Source organism: Mustela erminea, chromosome 3 (genome assembly GCF_009829155.1).
Source record: "Mustela erminea isolate mMusErm1 chromosome 3, mMusErm1.Pri, whole genome shotgun sequence".
NCBI lineage: Eukaryota > Metazoa > Chordata > Mammalia > Carnivora > Mustelidae > Mustela > Mustela erminea.
This window is the reverse complement of record NC_045616.1, coordinates 63,303,876-63,328,171: the sequence shown is the minus strand read 5'-3', so window position 1 is coordinate 63,328,171 and position 24,296 is coordinate 63,303,876. Positions and strand designations below refer to the sequence as shown.

General features: G+C 38.3%; 1 long non-coding RNA gene across 1 annotated transcript in view; it reads left to right on the top strand.

The window, feature by feature from the left end:
* The window catches only part of LOC116586226, a 92,407-nt gene that overhangs the window by 16,717 nt on the left and 51,394 nt on the right, over positions 1–24,296 (top strand). The window contains exon 3 of the long non-coding RNA XR_004283941.1: positions 9,730–9,833. This is a non-coding gene — a long non-coding RNA (uncharacterized LOC116586226). The remainder of the gene's footprint in view (positions 1–9,729; positions 9,834–24,296) is intronic.

Below are 24,296 nucleotides of genomic sequence, written 5' to 3'. Positions count from 1 at the left end.
AAAAATTACTTCATGGAGAAAAAAGAATGATATACGGTTTCTAAGTGTTGAAGATCAGCTTGTTTGTGTGTGTGTGTGTGTGTGTGTGTGTGTGTGTATTTTTTTTCAATGAATGGTATTGGGTAGCAATAGCTTTGGTATTTTCTTGGAACAGTATTCCATTATTTTAAGATGTCAATATTTGTAATATACCAGAAATCAAATCCTTTGTATCTGTTTAAATTTAAATTAAAAGAATTTAGATGTGAATTAACAGTGTGTGAATGGGTACATAGTTTCCCAAATTATTTTACAGGCATACATAAGCAGAATCTTGGGAACTCTTTTGGCCAAGAGGTATGTGCTTATAGCAGTATCTGGTGCCTGCTCTCTTTTGCTCTCTGCTTCTTGCATATGCTGATCCCCATTCAGTTATCTGAATGATCCCAATTGCTTCCTGACTAGGGCCTTTCCCTCCATCCCTGTCTACTCAGTGGCAACAATCTGTCCCTATTACTAGCTCAAGCACCCTTTCCAGATGATGTTCACTTGTTCCTTCTAAACCAAGCTTCAGTGATAGGTCCTAGGGAAGTGTTCTCTAAGATTACCAAAGTTAGGTTCCCTAGAATCTTTCCTAACCCCATAGCACCTGGATCTTTTTCTCTGTATCTCTTACTACAGTTGTGATTTTAAGATCAATGTGAATTCCGTAAGAGCAGGGAATGGCTCTGTCTTACTCACTGCTGTATCCCCAAGAGAATCCAGCATAGAAATGGTGTTAAAGAAAAAATTATTCATAACCCTTGTTAAAGATGACCAGGCAGACTAGATAGGTATAGAGACCGCTTTGACAGAATTTTGCAGTGGGGGAGAGAGATTGGATTCAACTTTGAATACCCCATAAGCAAGTGGGAATTTATAGCTGAGGAGTAGTGTGGGAGTCAGTGGATGGAAAATTATTTAGAGGAAACATCAGGGATTGGGGTATTTTGACTAAACCAATCTACCAATATTCTTACTGAAGACAGGCCAAGGTGATGGGACATGCTCAGGTGTTGAGGGTGGGATGTTCTGGTTAAACTGACTAAGCAGGGTGTTTGCTAAGACTGGATTTTACAAGGAAGTGCTCAGATGGATCTAGGAGAAAGTTCAGGAGCCTGACTCACATTTGGTTAAGCAAAGAATCTTTGTCATTGGGTTCACAGAAGTGACTCAGTATTTGTTGAATAGATGAATAAACAATACAGTTTTTATGCTTAATAGCTGTGTGTGGCCACAGATAATTTTGTAGAATATTATTTATTAATTTAAAAAGGAAGGATTTCTTTGCTCATGAAAGATCTCAAGGACACCTTACAAAGAGTTCCATGGATCAAATAAGATTATATACAAGAAAGGGCTTTGGAGGAGTTAAAGTTAATACCCAGTGTGGACTATTTCATGTAAACTCTCTGCATCAGGTGGGTTCTCTGGGAAAGTCCCCAAGATGCACTGAGACATGCAGGAGATTTGTTGAGGAAAATGCCTGTGAAAGATAAAGGAGAGCGTGACCGGAGGGAGATGGGGAGAGCCGCAGCCTTTGAAATAAGTCTGCTGCCTGTGAAGGAGAGGGGGAAGGAAGGAGGATTTGGCAGGAAGTCTCAGACTGCAGTGCAGTTCTAAGAATGTGTCTCCTGTTCAACAGAGAGTTCTCTGACCCAAGTCAGCTATTTCTGGGTCTCACAGCCATATGATGGACTACACTAGTACCCTTGCCATGCACGGTCAAGTCTTGGGCCAGTCTAAGGGCATGGCCGTGGTGCAGACACAGTGATGGATCCAGAAGGCTGCAGCAGGGGCCGTTGGTCCATTCCACTCCTGCCAGCAGCAGATCTGAGTGGTGCGTTCTCATGGCCACTGCACGCAGAAATTTGGAGAAACATCATCTGCAGTATCATATTCTAATTTACCTTTCAGGTCATTCTACACATAGCTGGGGGCAGGGCTGACATGCCCTGATTTCCAATTTCTAATTCATGGACGTATTTTCTCTGCCTAGTGCTGAACTCACTCAGTGAATGCCACCATGTTTTCTACCTAACAACTATTTGGCCTCACTTCATTGCATACTGCAGACAGCATGGATCTCACTTCTTTGGGGCCACCAGTCCATTTGCCACCTGGACCTGACAGGCTGGTCCTTGGTTTTTCCAGTATAGGGTTAGGCAACAGTAAAACACTAATGAGGAGTCAAGGCGGGCCTTTAGCAAACAGTCTTTCATTGTTGTAAAAGTTCTCAGTGTTAAACACTTCCTGATTTTATAACCACGGGGATTCAAACGAACAGAAATATAGAAACATTTAACTGGAAAGGTGCCTCCAGGAGCTGATAACTGTTACCTGTCATGAATTCCTCTTTGGAGAAGTGTGGAGACAGAGGGCATCATATCTTAGCATGCAGAAAAGGCCGGAGAAGACCAGCTCCTGTCTTCTTAGGGATTCATCTGTCCTCAGTTGTTATAACTGAACCATCAGTTCCATTTGTCTTTAGAGGAATTTTGTTAATGGCTCTGCTACAATCTTATCAAATCATCCTTGGAATAAGTTTCAAGTATGATCACCATGGTGATGGCACATGGGTCAGTTAGCACTCTTGCATGACCCAGACTTCATAGACCTTGATATTAGGCTGAGCCTCTGTAGTCACTTTTGGAGATAGTAATTATAAAGCTTATAAAGCGGTCATGTAGAGCACTAATACTAATCCTGTGAAGGCCTAATATTAAAGTACTATTGAGGGCTAAAAAGCTTTCCAATTTGTGCTTTCTCTTTTATCTGACATGCCCTCCTTTAGGGCAGCCTGGTTTTGAGTGGCTACATAATTGCATGTGTTTTTCTGGGTGTTCTTTCTTTCCTCTGTCCCAATTTTTTACATCAAACTATTTGAAGGCCCTTCTGAAGTAGAATATTGGTTAGGAAAAGCAAAACATACATATTTTTCCATATATGGTGACCACCTATTTTCATTATCAAAGGAATAAAAGGGTCTCTGATCAGGACAGGATCAGAGAAATGGGTGAAGGGGCTCAAAAGGAAAAAAATAACAATTCATGCACACATGCATATATAAATCCCTATAATGCCTTGTATATGCTATGTGCTTAAAAAAACAACACAAATCAGAAACCTCTCCTGATTCCTCTTCTGTTTTATGGATTGCTGTGGTGATAGGATGGGGAGAGAATTAGAAGAGAACTAGAACTAACAATAATATTTGAAGCTTATAAAAATCCATGTGAACATTTATTTCACTTGGACATTGACCAATCCCTTTTATGTAAAGGATACCATCTTTCTAAAAATGTCTCCTTCTAGCACTCACCCTGTCCTCCTAGGGCATCAGAGATGGTGGTTGATGGAGAATAAGTTTTTGTGTCTGTAACCCTTTTTGGTTTCACCCATACCATATTTGGCGTGAAGAATAAAAACTATAATATCTGGGGCTATCTGAGGGTGTTTAATGGTGTCAGGTAGGAATTGGAGAAGCTCAAATAGAAGGACCCTTTTCAGCTGCTTATTCAGCATGTGGAAAGAACCTGTGCTCCAAAGAGAGAGAGAGAGAGAGAGAGAGAGAGAGAGAGAGATATGGAGAGGTGGGGGGAGGGAACAAACTCAAATCATCATAGCCACATTAATATTGCAGAGCTGACCAAAAGAAGCAAAACCTTTCATGCTCATCAGTGGTGATGATTTAATCCTCAATGGTTATGCATCAACAAGTGCATGGACCAAGAGTGAGGGCTGACTGTGATCAGAGGGGCTTTGAGGAAAGGAGACATCACAGCACAGTGGAGATAGAAGGAAGAGGGACAGAGACAATGGGACTCAGTATCCTAGATAATGCTTCCTAGTCACTGGTGAAGACAGCTTCCTGAACTCTGCTCTACAGAACACCAGTTCTGGCAGGTGTTGAGACAGGACACACCAAAAAGAGGAGTCCGTGGTCAAATAAATTAGGGAATTGCTACCTACTCTGAGGTAGAGATGTGTAATATACATTAGTTATACGAAGTAAAGAAAACATTCTGATTTTATTTAAATGCAGTGTTTCTTAAACCTATTTGAATATAGAACCTTATTTTTGTTTGTTCATTTGGATATTTTATTAGCATTTGAGGGAAGTGTGTCCTATTGAATACAGTATGGAAATGTCATGTTAATAGTTATTAATTCAAGTGTGGAACAGTGAGAATTGGATATCAGACCCCAGTAAATGACTTTTCTTTTTTTTTTTTTTTTTTTAAGATTTTATTTATTTATTTGTCAGAGAGAGAGCGAGAGCGAGCACAGGCAGACAGAGTGGAAGGCAGAGTCAGAGGGAGAAGCAGGCTCCCTGTGGAGCAAGGAGCCCGATGCGGGACTCGATCCCAGGACGCTGGGATCATGACCTGAGCTGAAGGCAGATGCTTAACCAACTGAGCCACCCAGGCGTCCCAGTTCTTGCATATATACCTAGGTTATGCATCAAGACTGTCTGGTGGAATTTGGAAAAAAATGCCCATTCTGGATTTCACCCCATATCTAAGAAATCTGAATCCAGGTGACAGGGCTTTAGAGTTTGTATTTTAAAAATGTTTTCTGGGTAATTCTTATGACTTGGCCTAGCAGTGTTCCGTGGATCAGCATTTAGAAACCATTACATTATAGAATTTGGGTTCAGTTGTTCCAATAAAGCTTTTGTTGCCCCTGTCAAATTCAGGCTAAATAATCTATGTATGTAATGTCTTTTAAACCAAATAGAGCCTACCTGTGGTATTAGAGTCAAAATTCGGGGGCCCAAAGTAGCAAAACGAGGTAATTTTTTACCTTTTAGAATTCTACTTCAACAAAACTAATGTTTGTCTAAATGTGTTGTCATTTATTTTTAACTTGAAAAGAAGTGTTATTGGAAGGAATTGGATGAAGGGCTGATGAAGACAGGATAGCACACAAAATAACCTTCTATGTCTTCAATATGGAAAGATTTCATTTAGGAAAATATAGGCCAGCCTGCCCTTTTAGTATTTCAAAAGGCAGAGTATGGTATGGCATGTAAGTGCAGAGAAGTCCTTTATAGGGGAATCTACTCATGCAGTCTGTTCCTCAGCATCCTCTATGAAGCCTGCATTGTTCTTGTAGTTTGGTATGACTATTTACTTGAAGGTAGTGAAGCATGGGTGCTGATGGTTCTAATAGACTCCTTATGGTTAGCTAAGGTACAGTTCCATAGTCAGAAGCAACTGTGTCTAGTTACTGTGATGTTGCCAGTCATCGTTCAGAGCAGTGATAGATATAGTAGAGTAGACAGGATTGGTACTTCAAGAAAAATTCTACCAAATAAAAAATCTAGAATGTTTCTATAGCGTCAACTTGTTTTATCATCAAAATAAAGTATTTAAAATATGATAATATATAATTTGTGTCTAATACATTGGAGCATAATGCACATTTACTAGGCTATTCAGAGTAACCTCAAATGTGATGTTTTTCCTTATGGTCTTTTACATATGAGAATTAATTCCAAGATAACAAACCTAGATGAGAAGACCCTGGATCCTATTAGATGATAATTTTGCTTCTGAAGGAGAAAATGCCAGGCAGAAAAGGAATGTGATACTTGAAAGTAGTGCTTCTGAAAACTTTAATGTATGCATCAGTTACCTGGAGTTTTATTAAAATTCAGATTCTGGCTGAGGACAGGAGATGTGGGCCCCAAGGTTCTGCATTTCTAGCAAGCTCCTGGGTGATCTGTTGCTTTATGGAACACAGTGGTTTTCGGAAAGCTTTTCTCTTCAGGGGCATATTTTATGATTTGGCTATCAGATTGGTAATCCTTGGTCTGAATTGGTGATAATGTACTGTTAATCAGTTTATCATGTGTAGAGACAGTGTCAACACAGGAATTATTAAATTTATGTTGAGTTATTATACATTGAGTTAATTTTATTGATGGTATAAAGAAAATTAGTCCTATCTCAAACACGTTCCAGGTTTTTTTTCCACAGTTTGCCTTTTTTCTTTGATTTTATTTAATGTCTTTATCTAGATAAATTTTTATTTTATTTTTTATTGTGTTATATTAGTCACCATACAGTACATCATTAGTTTTTGATGTAGTGTTCCAAGATTGATTGTTTACATATAACACTCAGTGCTCCATGCAATTCGTGCCCTCCTTAATATCTACCACCTGGTTCACGTATCCCCCGACCCCCTTCTCCTCCAAAACCTTAAGTTTATTTCTCAGAGTCTACAATCTCTCATGATTCGCCTACCCCTCCGATTTTCCTCCCTTCACTTTTCCTTTTCTTCTCCTAATATCCTCCATGTTATTCCTTATGTTCCATAAGTAAGTGAAACCATATACTTGACTTTCTCTGCTTGACTTATTTCACTCACCATAATCTCCTCCAGTCCCATCCATGTTGTTGCAAAAGCTGGGTATTCATCCTTTCTGATGGCTGAGTAATATTCCATTGTGTATATGGATCACATCTTCTTTATCCATTCGTAGATATACGTTTTAAATTTGTATCTGGGTTCTACGTCATGTTTGGAAGGGCTTTCAATCCAAAATTCTAAAAATACTCACCCATATTTTCTTTCAGGACTTCTGTGGTTTTTGGTACTTCTATTTTATTACAATTAAAAATTTAGCAGCTTTATTAATGTATAATGTGTGTACCACCAAGTTCACTCATTGTAGGTGTACAATTCAACAACTTTTAGTGAATTCAGAGTTATGCAACCATCCTCATGGTCTGATTTGAGAACATTTCCATCACCCCAAAACATTCCTTGTGCCATTTTAGTTACTGCATGATTATTTTTTTATTTATCTGATGTTTATTTGCATAGAGAGAGGGATAGAAATCTAATCATTTTTTTTTCAAATGGCTTGCCTGTCGCTCCAATATCTCACAGAGTTGCCACCTTTTATCATAAATTATTGCATATACTTGTGTTTAGGTCTATTTTATATCATATAGACCATTAAATGTTGTTTATTAATCTGGAATGATCATATTTTATAAATGAGTGAAATATTATGATGTTTTAGTTGTGGACATGCTAGTTTCAATTATTACTCTTTTTTTCACAGATTTTCCTCAAATATCTTGTATGTCTGTTTTTAGTCAAGTTTGTCAAGTTTCCCCATTTTCCCACAAGTATAATTTTTTTGGTATTTTTTAAACTGCCATTACATTGAATTTATAAATTCAATGTAATTGAATTGACCTCTTTACAAGTATGAATTCCTATCTGTCTTTTTATTTAAACAGTCTTTTTTATCTCAGAGTTGAGTTGAAAAATTCATTCAGGACTTTAGCATAGTTTTTGCTATTACTCCAAGGCATTTATTTTTTATATTCAAACTGGAATTAGTATTTATAAAGCCCTTATGATTATAAAAAATAAATAAAATATTATTTATACCTATCCACTCTATTGATCCTCTGTTTCTTTTCTTTTTTTTTTTTTTTAAAGGTTTTATTTATTTATTTGACAGAGAGAGATCACAACTAGGCAGAGAGTCAGGCAGAGAGAGAGAGAGAGGAGGAAGCAGACTCCCTGCCGAGCAGAGAGCCCGATGCGGGACTCGATCCCAGGACCCTGAGATCATGACCCGAGCCGCAGGCAGCGGCCCTACCCACTGAGCCACTCAGGTGCCCTGATCCTCTGTTTCTTTTTTTTTTTTTTTTTAAAGATTTTATTTATTTATTTGACAGAGAGAGATCACAAGTAGACAGAGAGGCAGGCAGAGAGAGAGGGAGGGAAGCAGGCTCCCTGCTGAGCAGAGAGCCCGATGCGGGCCTCGATCCCAGGACCCTGAGACCATGACCTGAGCCGAAGGCAGTGGCTTAACCCACTGAGCCACCCAGGTGCCCTGATCCTCTGTTTCTAATGCTTTCTTTTTTCAGTTAGTTCTCCTGGGTTTTCAAAATATATAATGATACATTTTTTTGATTAACATATAATGTATTATTTGCCCCAGGATTATAGGTCTGTGAATCGCAATGATACAATCTTTAAGTAATAATAATGATGGCCCGGGGTGCCTGGGTGGCTCAGTTGGTTGGGCGACTGCCTTTGGCTCAGGTCATGATCTGGAGTTCCAGGATCGAGTCCCACATCAGGCTCCCAGCTCCATGGGGAGTCTGCTTCTCCCTCTGACCTTTTCCTCTCTCATGTTTTGTCTCACTCTCTCTCTTTCTCAAATAAATAAATAAAATCTTTAAAAAATAATAATAATGATGATGGCTCTCTTGGGCATCTTTATGTTATTCTTGAATTTACTGGGAAGTTTTCTAGTCTTTTACCATTAAGCATGAAGCTGAATGTTGGTGGTTTATATTAATATCTGTTTCACTAAGGATTTGTTTTTTTTTTATAATCAGCAAGAAACACTGAGCTTTATGAAAGACTTGCCTTCTTCTTTAACATGAATATCATTCTATTCCTTTTAGGAAAGTCTTCTTTGATCTGTTTGTTAGTATGTTTTGCAGAGTGCTAGTTCCTTAATTTTTTCCTCTGTTTCAATGACATCAAGCTAATTGTTGGTTCATCTTTTTTGTTCCTTATACCTATTGTCCTTACATCACTTTTGTCTGTATTTTGTCTCTTCATTATGTGATTTTTCCCAAGCTTTCTTTCAGATCACTAACTTGATTCTTTCCTATTTTGATGATGTTTCTTTCTGCATTAGCTTATTGCAAGATCCTTAATATTTTTCCCGAGATGTACAATTTTACTTAAAAAGTTAAATTTTACTATCTTTATTTACTTTACTTTAATTTAATTTAATTTTAATCAGGTGTGGAATCTATCTTTAAGGGCAGGAAAAATGTGTTGTCTTGGAGCACCTGGGTGGCTCAGTTGGTAAAGCATCTGCCTTCGGCTCAGGGTCCTGGGATTGAGCACCACATCAGGCTCTCTCTTCAGTGGGAGCCTGCTTCTCCCTCTGACAGCTCTTCCCCCTGCTTGTACTCTCTCTCTCTCTGTCAAATAGATAAATAAAATCTTAAAAAAAAAAAAAGATTTGTTGTCCTGAAATTTGTTGTGTCTTGTGGTATGTCTTCTCTCTAAGCAGATTATATGTCTACTATTATGCTATATTTAGTGTCATTTTTCCTTCTTTTTTCTTCTTGTTTTATTTACTATTATGAATACTTAATAGTAGGTATTTGTAAGTCATGTAAGGAAAATAAAAATAGAGATCTCAGCCATCCCTTGTATCAGGTAGGAATTTGTGTATTATTTCATCTAAATGAACTGGACTATATTTGGCCTAAACAGATAAGGACTTGACTAAATCTAGCAAGAAGTCTAGGAGTAGGCAGTCTGGGAAGGTAAGTAATGCTTCCTCCAATGCCTTCGTCGTAGCTGCAGGTGGTGCAATTTTTTTTTTTAAACTTCGAGGTTGCCTCCAGATTGTAAGATGACTGCCTCTATTTAAGTACCACTTTGGAATTCCTGGTATAAGTAAGGAGAAGGGCAAAAGATGTTGCTGGCTGAGTGACTCCCTTTATAGTGTGTTCCTGAGAGCTGTGCACAGTGCCTTATACTTTCTTCTCATTGGCCAGAACTCTGTCATCTAGACACTTCTGGCTTTGAGGAAGACTGGGGAATGTAGTTTAACAGTGTGGTGCATTGCCATCCCATTCAAAATAAGGATTTTGTTGCTAAGAAAGAAGAATGGATATCAACTTCTGCTCACTTTCCTGTTTTTAGATGTCTGCTTACAACGAGGAGACTGGAAGCATTTCCTTCTCATCTTGCTCAGTGTAATATCAGTGTACATTCGCAATCTTCAATTCACATCACCATCCATTTTGGTAAGGACCAATTCATACACAAATGTGTGAGCTGAAGCTTAGGACCCTCCCAATAAGAATCAAAGTATCTATTGTCTTTTTGTGTGAACAATATTTGGGGAACATTAAGCTTCTTTTATTCTTTTCATTTTACCCAGTGGCATTCAAAGCACATGTCTGTCGTTCTATTTAATGTGCATGAGTTGGAGATTGTAAATCTGATAGAAATGAGAAAGGGGCAGAGGAAATAGGAATAATAAAAGTTTATCTAGGATGCATACCTTAAGTACCTTAAGTAACACCAGTCAGAACTTTACTATATAATGCTTTGAACATAAGATATGGTTGAAGAATAAAATAAATGTATACATGACGTTAAAGCAGAAATGTTAATAGCTGTGTTGCCAATACTGCACTCATATTTGGGAAAATGCTATGTTATTTTCCTGCATAGCCACCTCCTGGGAACATAGGCTTTTCTCACTGCAAGGATTTCTGTCTTGAAGGACACTCTAGTAGAGAATCACTTTAGACTTTTAGTGTTGTAATAATGCTATTTTTCCCATTTTAAAAAGATATTTTCAAAGGATGACTCTCATAGGTTGGTTTAGGTTTTTATAGGGCCTGAAGATTAATAAAATTCTTAGGCCTTCTTTAAGAAAAGAATATAAAACAGGTACAGATATGAAAATTTATGTGAAATGAGAGAAGATCATCCAAATAAATTATAAATTTAAAAAGCTGACAAGTAGGGGCTCCTGGGTGGCCCAGTTGGTTGAGCTTCTGGCTCTTGATTTGGGCTTAGATCATGATCTCATCAAGACCTGTGTCAGGCTCCTGAGCACAGAGTCTGCTTGTCTCTCTCTCCCTCTGCTCCTCCTCTAACCCCCACTTTCTCTAGCTCTAAAAAGAAAAAAAAAAAAGCTGACAAATACATAAGTATCATAAAAATCCAGAAAAGTAACATAATATTAATTGGAATAATAATTTTCTCTAGTGTACTTTTTAATTCCAACTTTTTTTTTCTTCTTTTGGCTGTGTAGTCTTTGATCATACTCTTCATGTGGAATGATTTTGTAATATATGCTATAGAGAGAATAGAAAGATAATTTAATCTTTCCTCTCTCATAATTAATCAACATTTATTTCATCATAGTTTAGAAAAGTTTTAGTTTTACTACTTATTCGTAATGTCATGTAATAATTAGGATTCTTATTGAAATATGGAAAATCTCTGTTAAGATTCTTTGATATATGAGCAATTAAATTTCAGGACATTTTAAATTTTCTTATGCAGTAGCTATTGTTAAGTCCTTTTTGAAACGATAACACTCATTTACCAGCACATCATGGGTTGTCCTCATTGTCCTGGCACATTATGAGTTTGTTATGTGGCAGGAGAGAAATTCTATTTTGACTAGGCATTCATGAGAGTCATATTTTTTTACCTTTTATATGTCTGATGTTGAAAGTATTTTCTGTAAACTAGCTTCTGGCTCCTTACATATCACACTGTTCTACCACTACCCACAAAATTCCAGTACTGAGCACCATAGGATACATTCACATCTCAGTATGACATTGGCCCTTGCACTATTATGTCCTGACACTGAGTTGATGCAGTGGAGTATTCCTAAACTCTTCCCACAGTAGGATAGCTGTCCATAACTTGCCTATGCAGGAAGTGTCTCTGTGAATCACATAAAAGTAGTCTACCAACTTAGATGAAATATATCCCCCAAGTGAACTTATACTTAACTGGATCTCCAGCTGCCCATAGCCACTCCAGTACCACATGATAAGATCGGAAGCATGGAATGGAAGTTGTGATGAAAAGAGTCAGTAGCCTTAACCAACTGCAGTGAAAATATCTTACTTTGGCAAATTTTACAGAATTGCTGAAAGAAAGAGTAGCTGTAAGATTCCTTCTTTGGAAAGTATACTCTGAGAAGCTCTTTAGCACATACTGTGTTTATTAGCAAGTGCCCTTAGGTTCAGTACCCACGATGAAAATGGAAGAAAGCAGGATTGAGCAGAAAGAGCAGTTGAGTTGCCTCTGCTGATTGTGGACTCTGGAGCTAGAATGGCCTTTCCAAGATGTCCAGTTTTTCATTTTATTATTTTTGAATAGGCAAGGTATTCACATGGAAAAAAATCAAAATATTCAGAAAGAGCAGCCAGAAAAAGTCCAATCTTCTACCCTTGACCCTCAGCCTCCAGGTACTTTCTCCATAATTAACCTATGCTACTAGTTCTGTGTATGTACCTCCAGAGATATTCTAACCATATAAAATCACATTCACATTTCTATTTCTTTTCTCTTCCTTTTATACAAATGGCAGCATACCATACATGATGTTCTTGGTTTTTTTTTTTAAACTTTTTAATTTTAGATTTAACAGAAGTGTTGCAAAAAATAGTACAGAGAGTTCCCATACACCTTTCACCCAGCTTCCCTTATGTTAACGTTTTATATAACAGAATAATTATTAGAACTTGCTACATTTCTAAGTACACTTGTCACACTTACTAGTATTGAAGAGAAGGAACATGTTGGATCAGTGGGCTCCCGGAGTGCAGGAGGAACAATAGAAATGACCGGAGGCTCTGGAGGCTCCGGGAGTGCAGGAAGAGCAATGGAAATGACCACCACGGGATCTAGCCGCCAGACCCCCGCGGGGTCTCGCCGCTCTCTTCCAGCCTACCCCCCCTCCTTAACCCTTGACTCTCCCACCAAAAGGATGTATGCCCAGGTCAAGTCTCCATAGGTAACCCAATACCTATGCAGGAAACAGATAAAAGACCCCCGCCAGAAAAACTTTACACAACAAGGCTTAGGGTAAGAAAGCTGTAATTAAGTAAAGCATCTAAGAAAAAGATATCTAATATTCCCAGACATTCGCATTCCATCAAGTCTATTTTTAAAAATGGAGGCAGAGTTAACCTTACTGATGAAGGTTAGTTTTTATGTGAGCAACTGTACATTTGAATATGACACATATTTTGTCATGATTTTTGCACTGCTACTGTTAAAAAAAACAAAACTACATAAATTTGAAGATCAAAGTGGCTTTATTCAATGATTCATTAATTGGGCAGCATCCCATCTAGCAAATAGAAAAGAGCTCCAAGGATCTGCTCAAAATAGAAGACATTTATAGGCAAGAAGAGGGGTTAAGACAAGAAAAGAGTTCCTTGTTTCAGGTAAGGTTGCTTGCCTTAGGGGAAGGTGTGGGTCTAGATCAAATTATCTCACTAGTGCTAACCAGTGTGATTCCCGGATGCCTACACTTTAACTCTGTGTTTGATATTTATATTCCAAATATTCTCAGTCCTTGTGTCTGGAATGTTCTTAAAAGATATTTCACCTCTGTCCCCTATCATCATCAGAACTTTACCAGCCCATCTCCTCTCTTTCACCTTCCTCTCTTTACAAAGATGGTTATTTGCTCTTTCATGGTCTTGGGTCGTTAACTTCCAGTGCTTTTGGTTCTCAGCTGACATGTTACTCCCTCACCAAAGACTATTTCACTCAACCAGCATCTAGCATAGTACTTGAAATGTAGTAGACATTTAATTTATTTTATTCCTATTTTTGCTGCTAACTAAATATTTCAGCCAATATCACATATCTCCATCCACATTTTAGCTCATTTCCTCAGGATACATACCTAAACATAACTAACTGGATTTAAAAGGTATGTGTATGAAAAAGTGCTCCATATCACTCGGCATCAGGGAAATACAAATCAAAACCACAATGAGATATCACCTCACACCAATCAGAATGGCTAAAATCAACAAGTCAGGAAATGACAGATGCTGGCGAGGATGTGGAGAAAGGGGAACCCTCCTACACTGTTGGTGGGAATGCAAGCTGGTGCAGCCACTCTGGAAAACAGCATGGAGGTTCCTCAAAATATTGAAAATAGAACTGCCCTATGACCCAGCAATTGCACTATTGGGTATTTACCCTAAAGATACAAACGTAGTGATCCAAAGGGGCACATGCACCCGAATGTTTATAGCAGCAATGTCCACAATAGCCAAACTATGGAAAGAACCTAGATGTCCATCAACAGATGAATGGATTAGGAAGATGTGGTATATATACACAATGGAATACTATGCAGCCATCAAAAGAAATGAAATCTTGCCATTTGCGACAACATGGATGGAACTAGAGCGTATCATGCTTAGCGAAATAAGTCAAGCAGAGAAAGACAACTATCATATGATCTCCCTGATATGAGGAAGTGGTGATGCAACATGGGGGCTTAAGTGGGTAGGAGAAGAATAAATGAAACAAGATGGGATTGGGAGGGAGACAAACCATAAGTGACTCTTAATCTCACAAAACAAACTGAGGGTTGCTGGGGGGAGGGGGTTTGGGAGAAGGGGGTGGGATTATGGACATTGGGGAGGGTATGTGGTTTGGTGAGTGCTGTGAAGTGTGTAAACCTGGTGATTCACAGACCTGTACCCCTGGGGATAAAAATATATGTTTATAAAAAAAAAAAAAGATATGTGTATTAAGACTCTAAATATATATATATATATATTTAATATATACATACTGCAAAAACAATGTATATATTGCATAATTGCTTCTAGAAATTGGAACAATTTCTATTCATATTTTTGATGTGGTTTTTTTGTATCCTGACAAGGAAGCAATTAAATTTGGGGAGCACTGCTTTCATGTATCCTAAATTCTACACCTTTCTTTTGAATTGACTGAAAATGTATTTTCATCCCTTTTTTATTTTCCTCTGTTGCTGGCTTATTTAAAAAAATCTCATTTCAGTGAGCAGGCATTTTATTGTCAGACAATTATTTATTATCTTACAGTTTTCTTATTCGGTATCACATGATCTCTGTTCTGAAAGGCAATATATTATTTTTTGCCAAAACCACAAAAGATTCCCTAAAGGTTTTTTTTAACGCCTCAAATTGAGCTGTCATCTAGTTCACTGATCCAACAAAAGAGTGATAATACATTTTATATAAATAATTTAGAAGAATTCCTTCTGCCAAAACAGAAAGTGCCTTTAAAAATAAACCACTATTAACAGTAATAACTCAGAAAAAATATTACAGCAAACCCACAAATGACATTTCACATTTATTTTAGGCTTTATGTGTGAAAGCCGTACCATATATTGCAAGAAATAAACTTTATTTTAATATCAGGTTCTTAATTCACAATATTATGTAGGAGTTGAGGGGACTGAGTAAGAGAATAAATGTTCTTTCACAGAAAATAAGGCAAAAAACAATCACCAAACAGGTAAATGATGTTTTCCTCAACTGGCTAACATATGAATGATATTGTAGTTTGAATATGCTAATGTCTTATATTAACCCCCACATACTTGAAAGCCTATGTCCGGGGTTGACAAACTTACTCTGTAAAGGGCCATAGCAAATATTGTAAGCTCTGTGGAGCCATTGGGCCTCTGTTGAAACTACTCAACCCTCACATTATAGTGCAAAAGCAACTCTAAGCAATGAGTAAGCAATGGTGTAGCAGTGAACCATGAAAACTTCATCATAACAGGAGGGCAGGAGGGCTGGAATTTGCTGACCTCTGGCCTATGTGCCAGAAGTGACAGGCATAGGAAGTATTACTCCAGGATGTCCCTGAGAGTTCAAAAATGATTGCCAGGAAATATAGGAACATTTATAAGAACGCATTACAAAAAGCATGAAGAAACCACACATGAAACATGGCAAATAAAAAAACAGACCCCATACATAGATAAAGTCTGAAATAATGTAAAATTTTTCAAAGCTGATAGAAAGAGATGAGAAAAGACTGAGTAAGATCTAATAGAGCAGCCTCTCTTCTGTTAAGGCAAGAGGGAGAATAATCCAGAGGGTTCAGGTGGTGGGTGGGTCTGAGGGCATTTATGGAAGCTTGGACTGCAGACTGGTCTTAATGTCACAACTCACAGGAGAAAGAACCTTGTTCCCTTAGTTACCTCAGTTGGAATGAACTGCTGAGCTGGACTTAGCTTGGAGTGTAGTGAGTAGTTTCCACTTGGTCTCACCCTGCTCTTACCATCAGTGCTGATCTTGAGGGTCAGCAAAGAAACTAGATTACCCAAATTATGATGACTCAAGACCCTCTAGCTCTATTTATGCCCCTGAAGTATACTCAGATATGTAGGAGAGGTCCTGAGATGCTGCCTTCTGGGTGGTGAGCCCTATTTCCTCACCCCTTTGCCCTCCATTTTCACTGTTACTCCTTCATAGTGGTGCCTCTCTGGCTGATGGCTCTCTAGCATTGCATGGCACAGCTGCCTCAGGAGAAAAGATGTGTTTTTTTCTCCTTGTAGAGATGGCATTCAGCTCTGACCAAACTGTAGTGGCTTAAATGGATACAGATCTGTTTTTGTCACAAGGCAAATTCAGAGGTATGTAAGCCTTGACTCCTTTTGCACCACTATTTTTACCCTGTGATTTTATCCTCGTGGTTCAAATGGCTTCTTGCACCCCCCGATCATGTCCACATTCTGGGTAGGAACAAGGCAGGTGGGGAAGAGTTGGCATTAGCTAACTATTACTTGTATAATTTTGGCCAGGCTTTGTCAAATGGCCATATTTGGTGGATATTGAATCTGAGGAATTTATATATATTTATGTTATATATGTAAATGATTGTTCAGTTATCCAAACTGTACTCAGTTATCAGCTCTTTACCTGTTTTCTTCCATGAGCAGGACTGACCTTTCCTCTAAGTTCCCCCAAAATATGGTAGGCTATGACTTGAAAAATAGCTCTTTAAATGTGCCATGGTGTCTCAGTTGATTATGCGTCTGACTTCAGCTCAGGTCAGCATCCCAGAGTCCTGGGATGGAGCCCCCCACTCCCCCACCGCATTGGAATCCTTACTCAGCGGGGAGTCTGCTTCTCTTTCTCCTTCTGCTTGCCACTCCCCCTACTTGTGCTCTTTCTCTCTGTCTCTCTGTCAAATATGTAAGTAAAATATTAAAGAAAAAGAAAGAAAAACAGCTCTTTATTTCACATAGTTTAAGATTCCAAAGAAGCTGCAAAAAATTGTAATATAGTTACTATATTTTATCCAGCTTCCTGAAATGATAGTATCTTATATAAGCATAACACATCGTGATAACCGGGAATTTGATGTTGGTATGATACCATTATCTCAGGCACAGACCATATTTGAATTTTACCACTTTTATATGCACTTTTTTCTTTTTGCTATATAGTTCTGTGATAGTTTATTGCTTGTCTAGATTTGAATCACCATCACCACAATAGGGATACAGGACTGTTCCATCACCACAAAGATATTCCATTGTGTCATCTCTGAGGAGTCACTCTTCCCAACCCCTTAACAGCTATTCCCATGTTCTCTATCACTATAAATTTTTCCCTTAGAAAATGTTTTGTAAATGAAATAATAGAATATGTTGGCCTTTGAGATTGCATTCTTTTCATGTAACATATAGCCCTTGAGAGCCATCCAAATTTTGATTGTAACAAAAGTTGACAAGATGATAAGGAAGAGGCCAAATTCTCACTGTTGAGTGTTGATTCTAATGAGTGATTCTGGATGAAGCCTTTTACCTTTTTGATACCATGGTCTTTTCATCAATAAAACACAAATTTAAAGACTGTCTGTCACAGTATCTTTTTTCATTAAGCCAGCACTGGGTCTCTGAATGCCTCTCAATACGCAGCTCCTGGTGGCTACTGCTAAATGAGGGACATGGCTCAAGGAGTTTTCTGTCCTAGTCCTAAGGGTGTGCTAGGCCTGAGAACACTCATGACAACTCTAAGCATACTGTATTTCTCCCACCAGACTGAGGACCCAAGTGACCTGATACGATTTATAAATGTTTCTTTCCTTTTAAAAAATATTCCTTAAGAGCCTCTTCTATGAATCATGAATAGCATCCATGGAAAATCATCTCAATTATGAGACAGCTCCAACTGTGAGGACTCATTAGTTGTTCTGAACTCATCAGAGTAAGAGGTGTTATAGGGATAAAAAAAAGATTTTTTTTAGCTGTTTTCCTTTTAAAGTTAGAAATTCTTTAATATCTGTTCTCTTTGTTGGTTAGTTTTTGCATGTTGGATATCAAATATTGCATGCTGCTCTGTCTTCAGTACTTCACTCACCCTCAGGTGACATCATTTTCCAGTCTGGTTTTTACTTAAGGTTTCCAGGGTCCTGCTTGGAACTCTGGATGGTCTGGAGCTCGGTTTTGCCTCTTCCATCTAGTTGCCTCACTATTGTCATTGACTTTTGCAGCAATAGAATATTCATTACCTCTTCTCAGTTCCCAGGAGCCCAGTGAACAAACTCTTTGGATCTCTGATTGTCCTGAGCCACACCCTCTTCTTGGGATTTGAGTTTGGCAAAAGTAGCATTTGTTCATTAGTGGGAAAGAAAGTTTATGTGTTTGGCCTCCACCATATAGTCCAGCTGAGAGGCCATAGTTTTCATGTCTTGGTAAATTCAAGGGTAACTGAATCTCCCATCAGTCTATCCACTTCATGAATTTTTGGGGGGTGGTTCATAAGCCAGTTAAACACAAGTGTCTTTTGTAATGAGCTATGAAAATGAGATGGAAATCTGAAAATATGAGCATGCTTTATAAATTTGGAATTGATTCAGTACAAGTGGTATACTACTAGAGGTCACCAGTGGTGCTCCCTTTCTTGGGCAGTTTTTCCCTGTGTCTACTATTTGTACCCTCATAGTTACTATTCCAGAAAGCTATTTAGAGTAATCCTAAGAACTGTAGTGATCAGATAATGCTCTCTACAGAAAAGAGAAGCTGAAATCCCAGTTATAAAAGGAGAAATTTCTCAACACAGTGACCACTAGTGCTGAGGCCCCTTTATTATTTTCCTTAAAGACCCACATTTTAGGTTGGCAGGAAGAGTGCACACACATAGTTCTGGCGGAAATGCACAACACAGAATGGCCATGAGTAAGTTTGCTAGAAATATCTCTGAATGTTTTGCTCTTGTTTTTGTTTTCGTTTTTTGAGAGAGAAGGAGAGAGAGTGTGTGTGTATGTGTGTGTGTGTGAAAGGGAGAGAGAGAGAGAGCATGGGGTGTGGTATGGAAGAGAGAGAGAAAGAAAGAATCTTAAGCAGGCTCTACAACCAGTGTGAACCCCAAAATGGGGCTTGATTTCATGACCTCATGATCATGACCTGAGCCAAAATCTCTGAATTTTTCTGAAGGAATTATCAACTGTTCTGCATATTCATATATACAAACTATCTATATATCCTGTAAATTGCTAAATGAAAGCAGCTCACTTTTCTCAGTAAGAAAAGAGAATCACAGGATGCCTGGGTGGCTCAGTGGGTTAAGCCTCTGCCGTCGGCTCAGGTCATGATCTCAGGGTCCTGGGATCAAATCCTGCATTGGGCTCTCTGCTCAGCAGGGAGCCTGCTACCCCCCCCCCCATCTCTTTGCCTGCCTCTCTGCCTACTTGTGATCTCTCTCTCTCTCTGTCAAATAAATAAATAAAATCTTAAAAAGAAAAAAAAGAGAATCACTTAATTCTGAAACTTAGTAACACAATTTCCTTTCTATATTGTCTAGTTGTACTCATTTGCCATTAGGTATCATTTTATTTCTGCTCCAGGTTGCTGCCATTCCAAGGCATGGATCCTATTTTCTGGCATTGTCTTGTGGGCTTTTGGCTATTTGGAAATCAGCACAGTTCTGAAAATCCCACCCTTCTGAAGTTCATTCTTAAATCTCTCTTTGTGTAACTAACTTCCAGTCATGTCTGCTTTGCTGGTAAGGGAACTATTTGTGATAAATTGTCATCTGCATTTAAACTTCCTTCAGATCTCACTTTTTATTCTATTCTATTGATTTCGTCTAGGCTGCGCTGGGGAACTTTAATTAGCTGGAAGTTCTTTCCTCTTCTTTGCTCATCCTTGACCATCCTCCTCCACCATTACTAGCTCTGCTAAGATGACTGATACTGAGGACTACCTTCAACAATTCAGGTGCGTCATCACTTTGGGGAGTGTGAGGACCACTCTTCCCAAAGGGAGGAAGTCATCCTTCAAATGAGGGACTGAAGGATGTTTTGCTGCATCACACAGACAGCCATGGACTGGGGGCCTTGGAATAAACACTAATAACAGTAGTGGTTTTGATGGTAATGCTCACTCTCTTAGGTCATATTTCTCCAGATGTAAATTTATGTGTAAGAAATTTCTCAGGAAGCACTCATGAGAATAATTCTTGTAAGGGGATGAGGGAGGCAGGACTGGGCAGAGGAAGAAGTTGCAATAAGATGTATCCCAAAAGTTAATTCTGCCGATTCTGTCTGGAGCTCAGGAGCTGGGATGACCCTTCAGAGATGTCCTGAATTGAGGCAAGGGTGCCAGGTGTTAATAGTCATCATATGCTGGTTGATTCCAATGACACTTTATGAGAAGAGTATTATTATTGTTATTCTCATTTACCATCTGGGAAATCAGGACCTAGTGAAATTAAGAAATTTGCCTAGTGGCACGTGGCTAGTATGTAGCAAAGACAGATTTTTAACCCAGGGCTCAAGGAAAGGGTCCATAATTATAACACTTCTCTGCTTGTCTTGCTTTTAGTTTTCTGGAGATAGTTGCTTAGTCTTTTTAGTTCCCGAGCTTGCATATATTTAAAAAGGTGGTGTTATTGGTGTATCCCTCCCTCACTGCTAAAATGTCACTATGTATCAAGTAAGTCTGAATTTCTTTGGTTAGTTTTCCCAGTAGCCTTTTACAGTTGGCATTTGGCATGCTGCTATGGCCAGAATTTGTTTGCTGTGTGGAGAAGGAAAAGAGCTATACTTCTCTCTTCCCTCAAATGTAAGTGCTGTCTCCATACAATTATAGAAGTTCATGGTTCACCTCTAATAAGGCACAAACCATGGAAATGGAATGTCTCCCTAACTCTCATGACAGAGCTCTTCTATAGCGGTGAGATCCTGTATAATCGAAATCTTACTTGTTCTTGCTATTAAATAAATTTGTTATTAGAACTCTCATTTATTGCTGGTAAGAATACAAAATGGGCAGACACTTTGGAAGACAGGTTTGAAGTTTCTTATAGAGCTAAACATAGTTTTACCATATGATCCAGAAATCTCATTCTTAGGTATTTACACAAATGAGTTGAAAACTTAGGGCTACACTAACTAAACTAATGTTTATAACAGCATTATTCATACTCTCTAAAAGCTGTGTGCAACTAAGATGTCCTTCAATAATAGGTGAATGGGTAAGGAAACTGTGGTACATTCATACAATGCAATACAATCCAATAATGAAAAGAAATGAGCTAGTAAGCCATGAAAAGACATGGAGGAAACTTAAAGGCATATTGTCAAGTGAAAGAAGCCAATCTGAAAAGGCTATATATTGTATGATTCCAACCATAGAACATTTTGGGAAGACAAAACTGTACAGATAGTAGCAGAATCAGTGGTTGCCAGAGGTTCGGGGGGAGAGTGAGGGTTGAACAGGGAGATTTTAAGGTGCCAAAACTATTTTGTATGATACTGGAATAGTAGATACCTGATATAAGCATTTGTCTAAATCTGTAGAACTTTATAGAACAATGAATGAACCTTAATATATGAGAACTTTAAAAAATTATTTAGGAGGTCAGGGGATTCATCCATGGGACACAGGCTATGACAAGAGAATTCAGATATATTGCAGTTGTTTTAAACAATCTCACTCAAGTGGGTGGGTCAAGTGACTTTGGAGAGGAGGATTCAATAAGACTAAAGGCAAAAGAAACTGTATGTAAACACTGTATCCCAGTTGATAAAGTTGTGTTTCTTGGGGGTAAAAGATAATCTATCTATCTTTCTTTCTTTCTTTCTTTCTTTCTTTCTTTCTTTCTTTCTGACAGAGAGATAGACAGGTTGGAGAGGGGTAAAGGGAGAAGGAAAGAGAGAATCTTAAGCAGGCTCCATGCCCAGGACAGAGCCCAGTGTGGGTCTCCCTCTCATAACCCTGAGATCCTTACCTGAGCTGAAATCAAGTGTCAGACGCCTAACTGGCTGAGCCACGTAGATACCCTGGTACAAGTTAGCAATTCTGATAATACTGTATGTAAATACTGGGATTGAACAATTAAGTATCTTCCATGCAAAAGAATTTCAAATAACTTATATAGGTACTTTGCTTCAAAGGAGGGGGGAACATAACTCCTTACTCCTAAAGTGTGGGCTTTGTGTAGTAACTTCCTTCCTAAAGGTCCAGTATGGAAAGGGGAAGAGAAGAAGAGTAGAGAACGGTAACTTTACAATGGAGAAACCTGACAAACACTGCTTCAGCCATATCATCAGGGTAAACATCAGTGGTCCCAAATCATATTGATGGTATTTAACTGCTTCTTTTAACACTAAGACTTGGCTTCCATGGTGTGCTTTTCATTAGCGTCATCAGATTTACATTTCACAATCAGAATCAGAGGTAGTATATGAATACTTATATTCCTGTCTCAAAGCTCTCATTACAGAGTCTTTTTCTACTTTAATATAATAGAACACAATTACACTGTTATTTTTTTATGTGTAAAACACCATGCACTCATAAGATAGGTTATAAGAGAACTTTCTGAACAGTGTGACCAATCCTTACAGTAACAGCTGTCATCAGAATGATGCCTCGAATCTACTCCAAAAATCTCAGCCTGCCTATTCTTTCCTATGTCTTGATTCTAGCATCTCTTGACCAAGACAATACTGTTGTTCAAAAACTGATTCCTTGTGAAAAATGTGATGACAGTTTTGTCATTAGCTGTGTTCCATAGTTCCCTGATCTGGAATTCAGGGCAGACAATCATTCAGTGGGCAATTGTTGAATTCAAGATATAGAGATCTTCTTGGTGATAGAAAAATAAGACACTTAATCTTCTCCTACCCACTTAAGCCCCCATGTTGCATCACCACTTGAAGAATAAATGAAACAAGATGGGATTGGGAGGGAGACAAACCATAAGTGACTCTTAATCTCACAAAACAAACTGAGGGTTGCTGGGGGGAGGGGGTTTGGGAGAAGGGGGTGGGATTATGGACATTGGGGAGGGTATGTGGTTTGGTGAGTGCTGTGAAGTGTGTAAACCTGGTGATTCACAGACCTGTACCCCTGGGGATAAAAACATATGTTTATAAAAAATAAAAAATTAAAAAAAAAAAAGAAAAATAAGACACTTAAGATGTCATATAAAATGGCAGAGAACACCAACTCTTCATTGGCAAATGTGAAAACATTGGAGGTGAGATGGCAACCTACTCAGGTGTTCTGAAATGGTAACCTGTGATAAAAATGTGGAAGTTCTGTTCCCATAAGAAGTATCTTTACCATTTTACCAAATCTGACATTTATCATGGCCCAAGAAAATTCATGGCCAGTCAGACTGCCATTAACATGTGCAGTGGGATTAATTAAACAAATCCTCTACCTCTACCAGTTCCAAGGGAAATCACATAAATGAGAGATGATTTGGGTATGGCAAAATTTATCATCGGTTAATGTAGGATGCTTTCTCATGTAACAAGCAAAATCAAATATTCCCTTTCTAATAAGGCTTTGATATTCTGAGATGTAAAATAATGTCAAAAATATGCTATGAGGGACGCCTGGGTGGCTCAGTTGGTTAAGCAGCTGCCTTCGGCTCAGGTCATGATCCCAGCGTCCTGGGATCGAGTCCCACATCGGGCTCCTTGCTCCGCAGGGAGCCTGCTTCTCCCTCTGACTCTGCCTTCCACTCTGTCTGCCTGTGCTCGCTCTCGCTCGCTCTCTGTTTGACAAATAAATAAATAAAATCTTTAAAAATAAATAAAATAAATAAATAAAACTAGGTTTCCTTTAAAAAAAAAAATATGCTATGAATTTACCATGTGGCTTTGAGGGTGAAAATTAGTGCTAATGGTGACAAAATGTGTTTAATGCTCAGACCCTCAAGAAAGAATGTGCTAGGTAGAGCCCAGAGTAGAAGATTCCTTTCATCCATCAGTGTATTCTCTTTCAGCCTAGAGCCAACAGAGCCCAGTGTTCCCCTTAGACAAGCCATGGAAATGGATTCATGCCTTCAGAATTTTTAAATGCCTCCTCCTAATATAACAAAATCTGTCTTATGTACAACCAAGAACACATTAGTTACTGTATCCAGTTTTAAGTTCAGCCTTTCTGGGTGAAATCCATTGCTCCTTCAGTTCCATTGTGATTCTGCCTTGACATTCTGAAGTCTGAAACTTGATTCTTTTAGCTTATTCTATGTGTAGGAGAGTCATATGTATTGACACATGTGACTCTAAATCATTCCTTTTCATTACTATATGAGTATGCTATGATTTATTCATTTTTTCCATTTTTTTGTTGAAGAACATTTGCATTTTTCCATTTTGAGCAATTTCAAATAATACAGTGGTAAACATTCTTTTTTTTTTTTTAAAGATTTTATTTATTTACTTATTTGTCA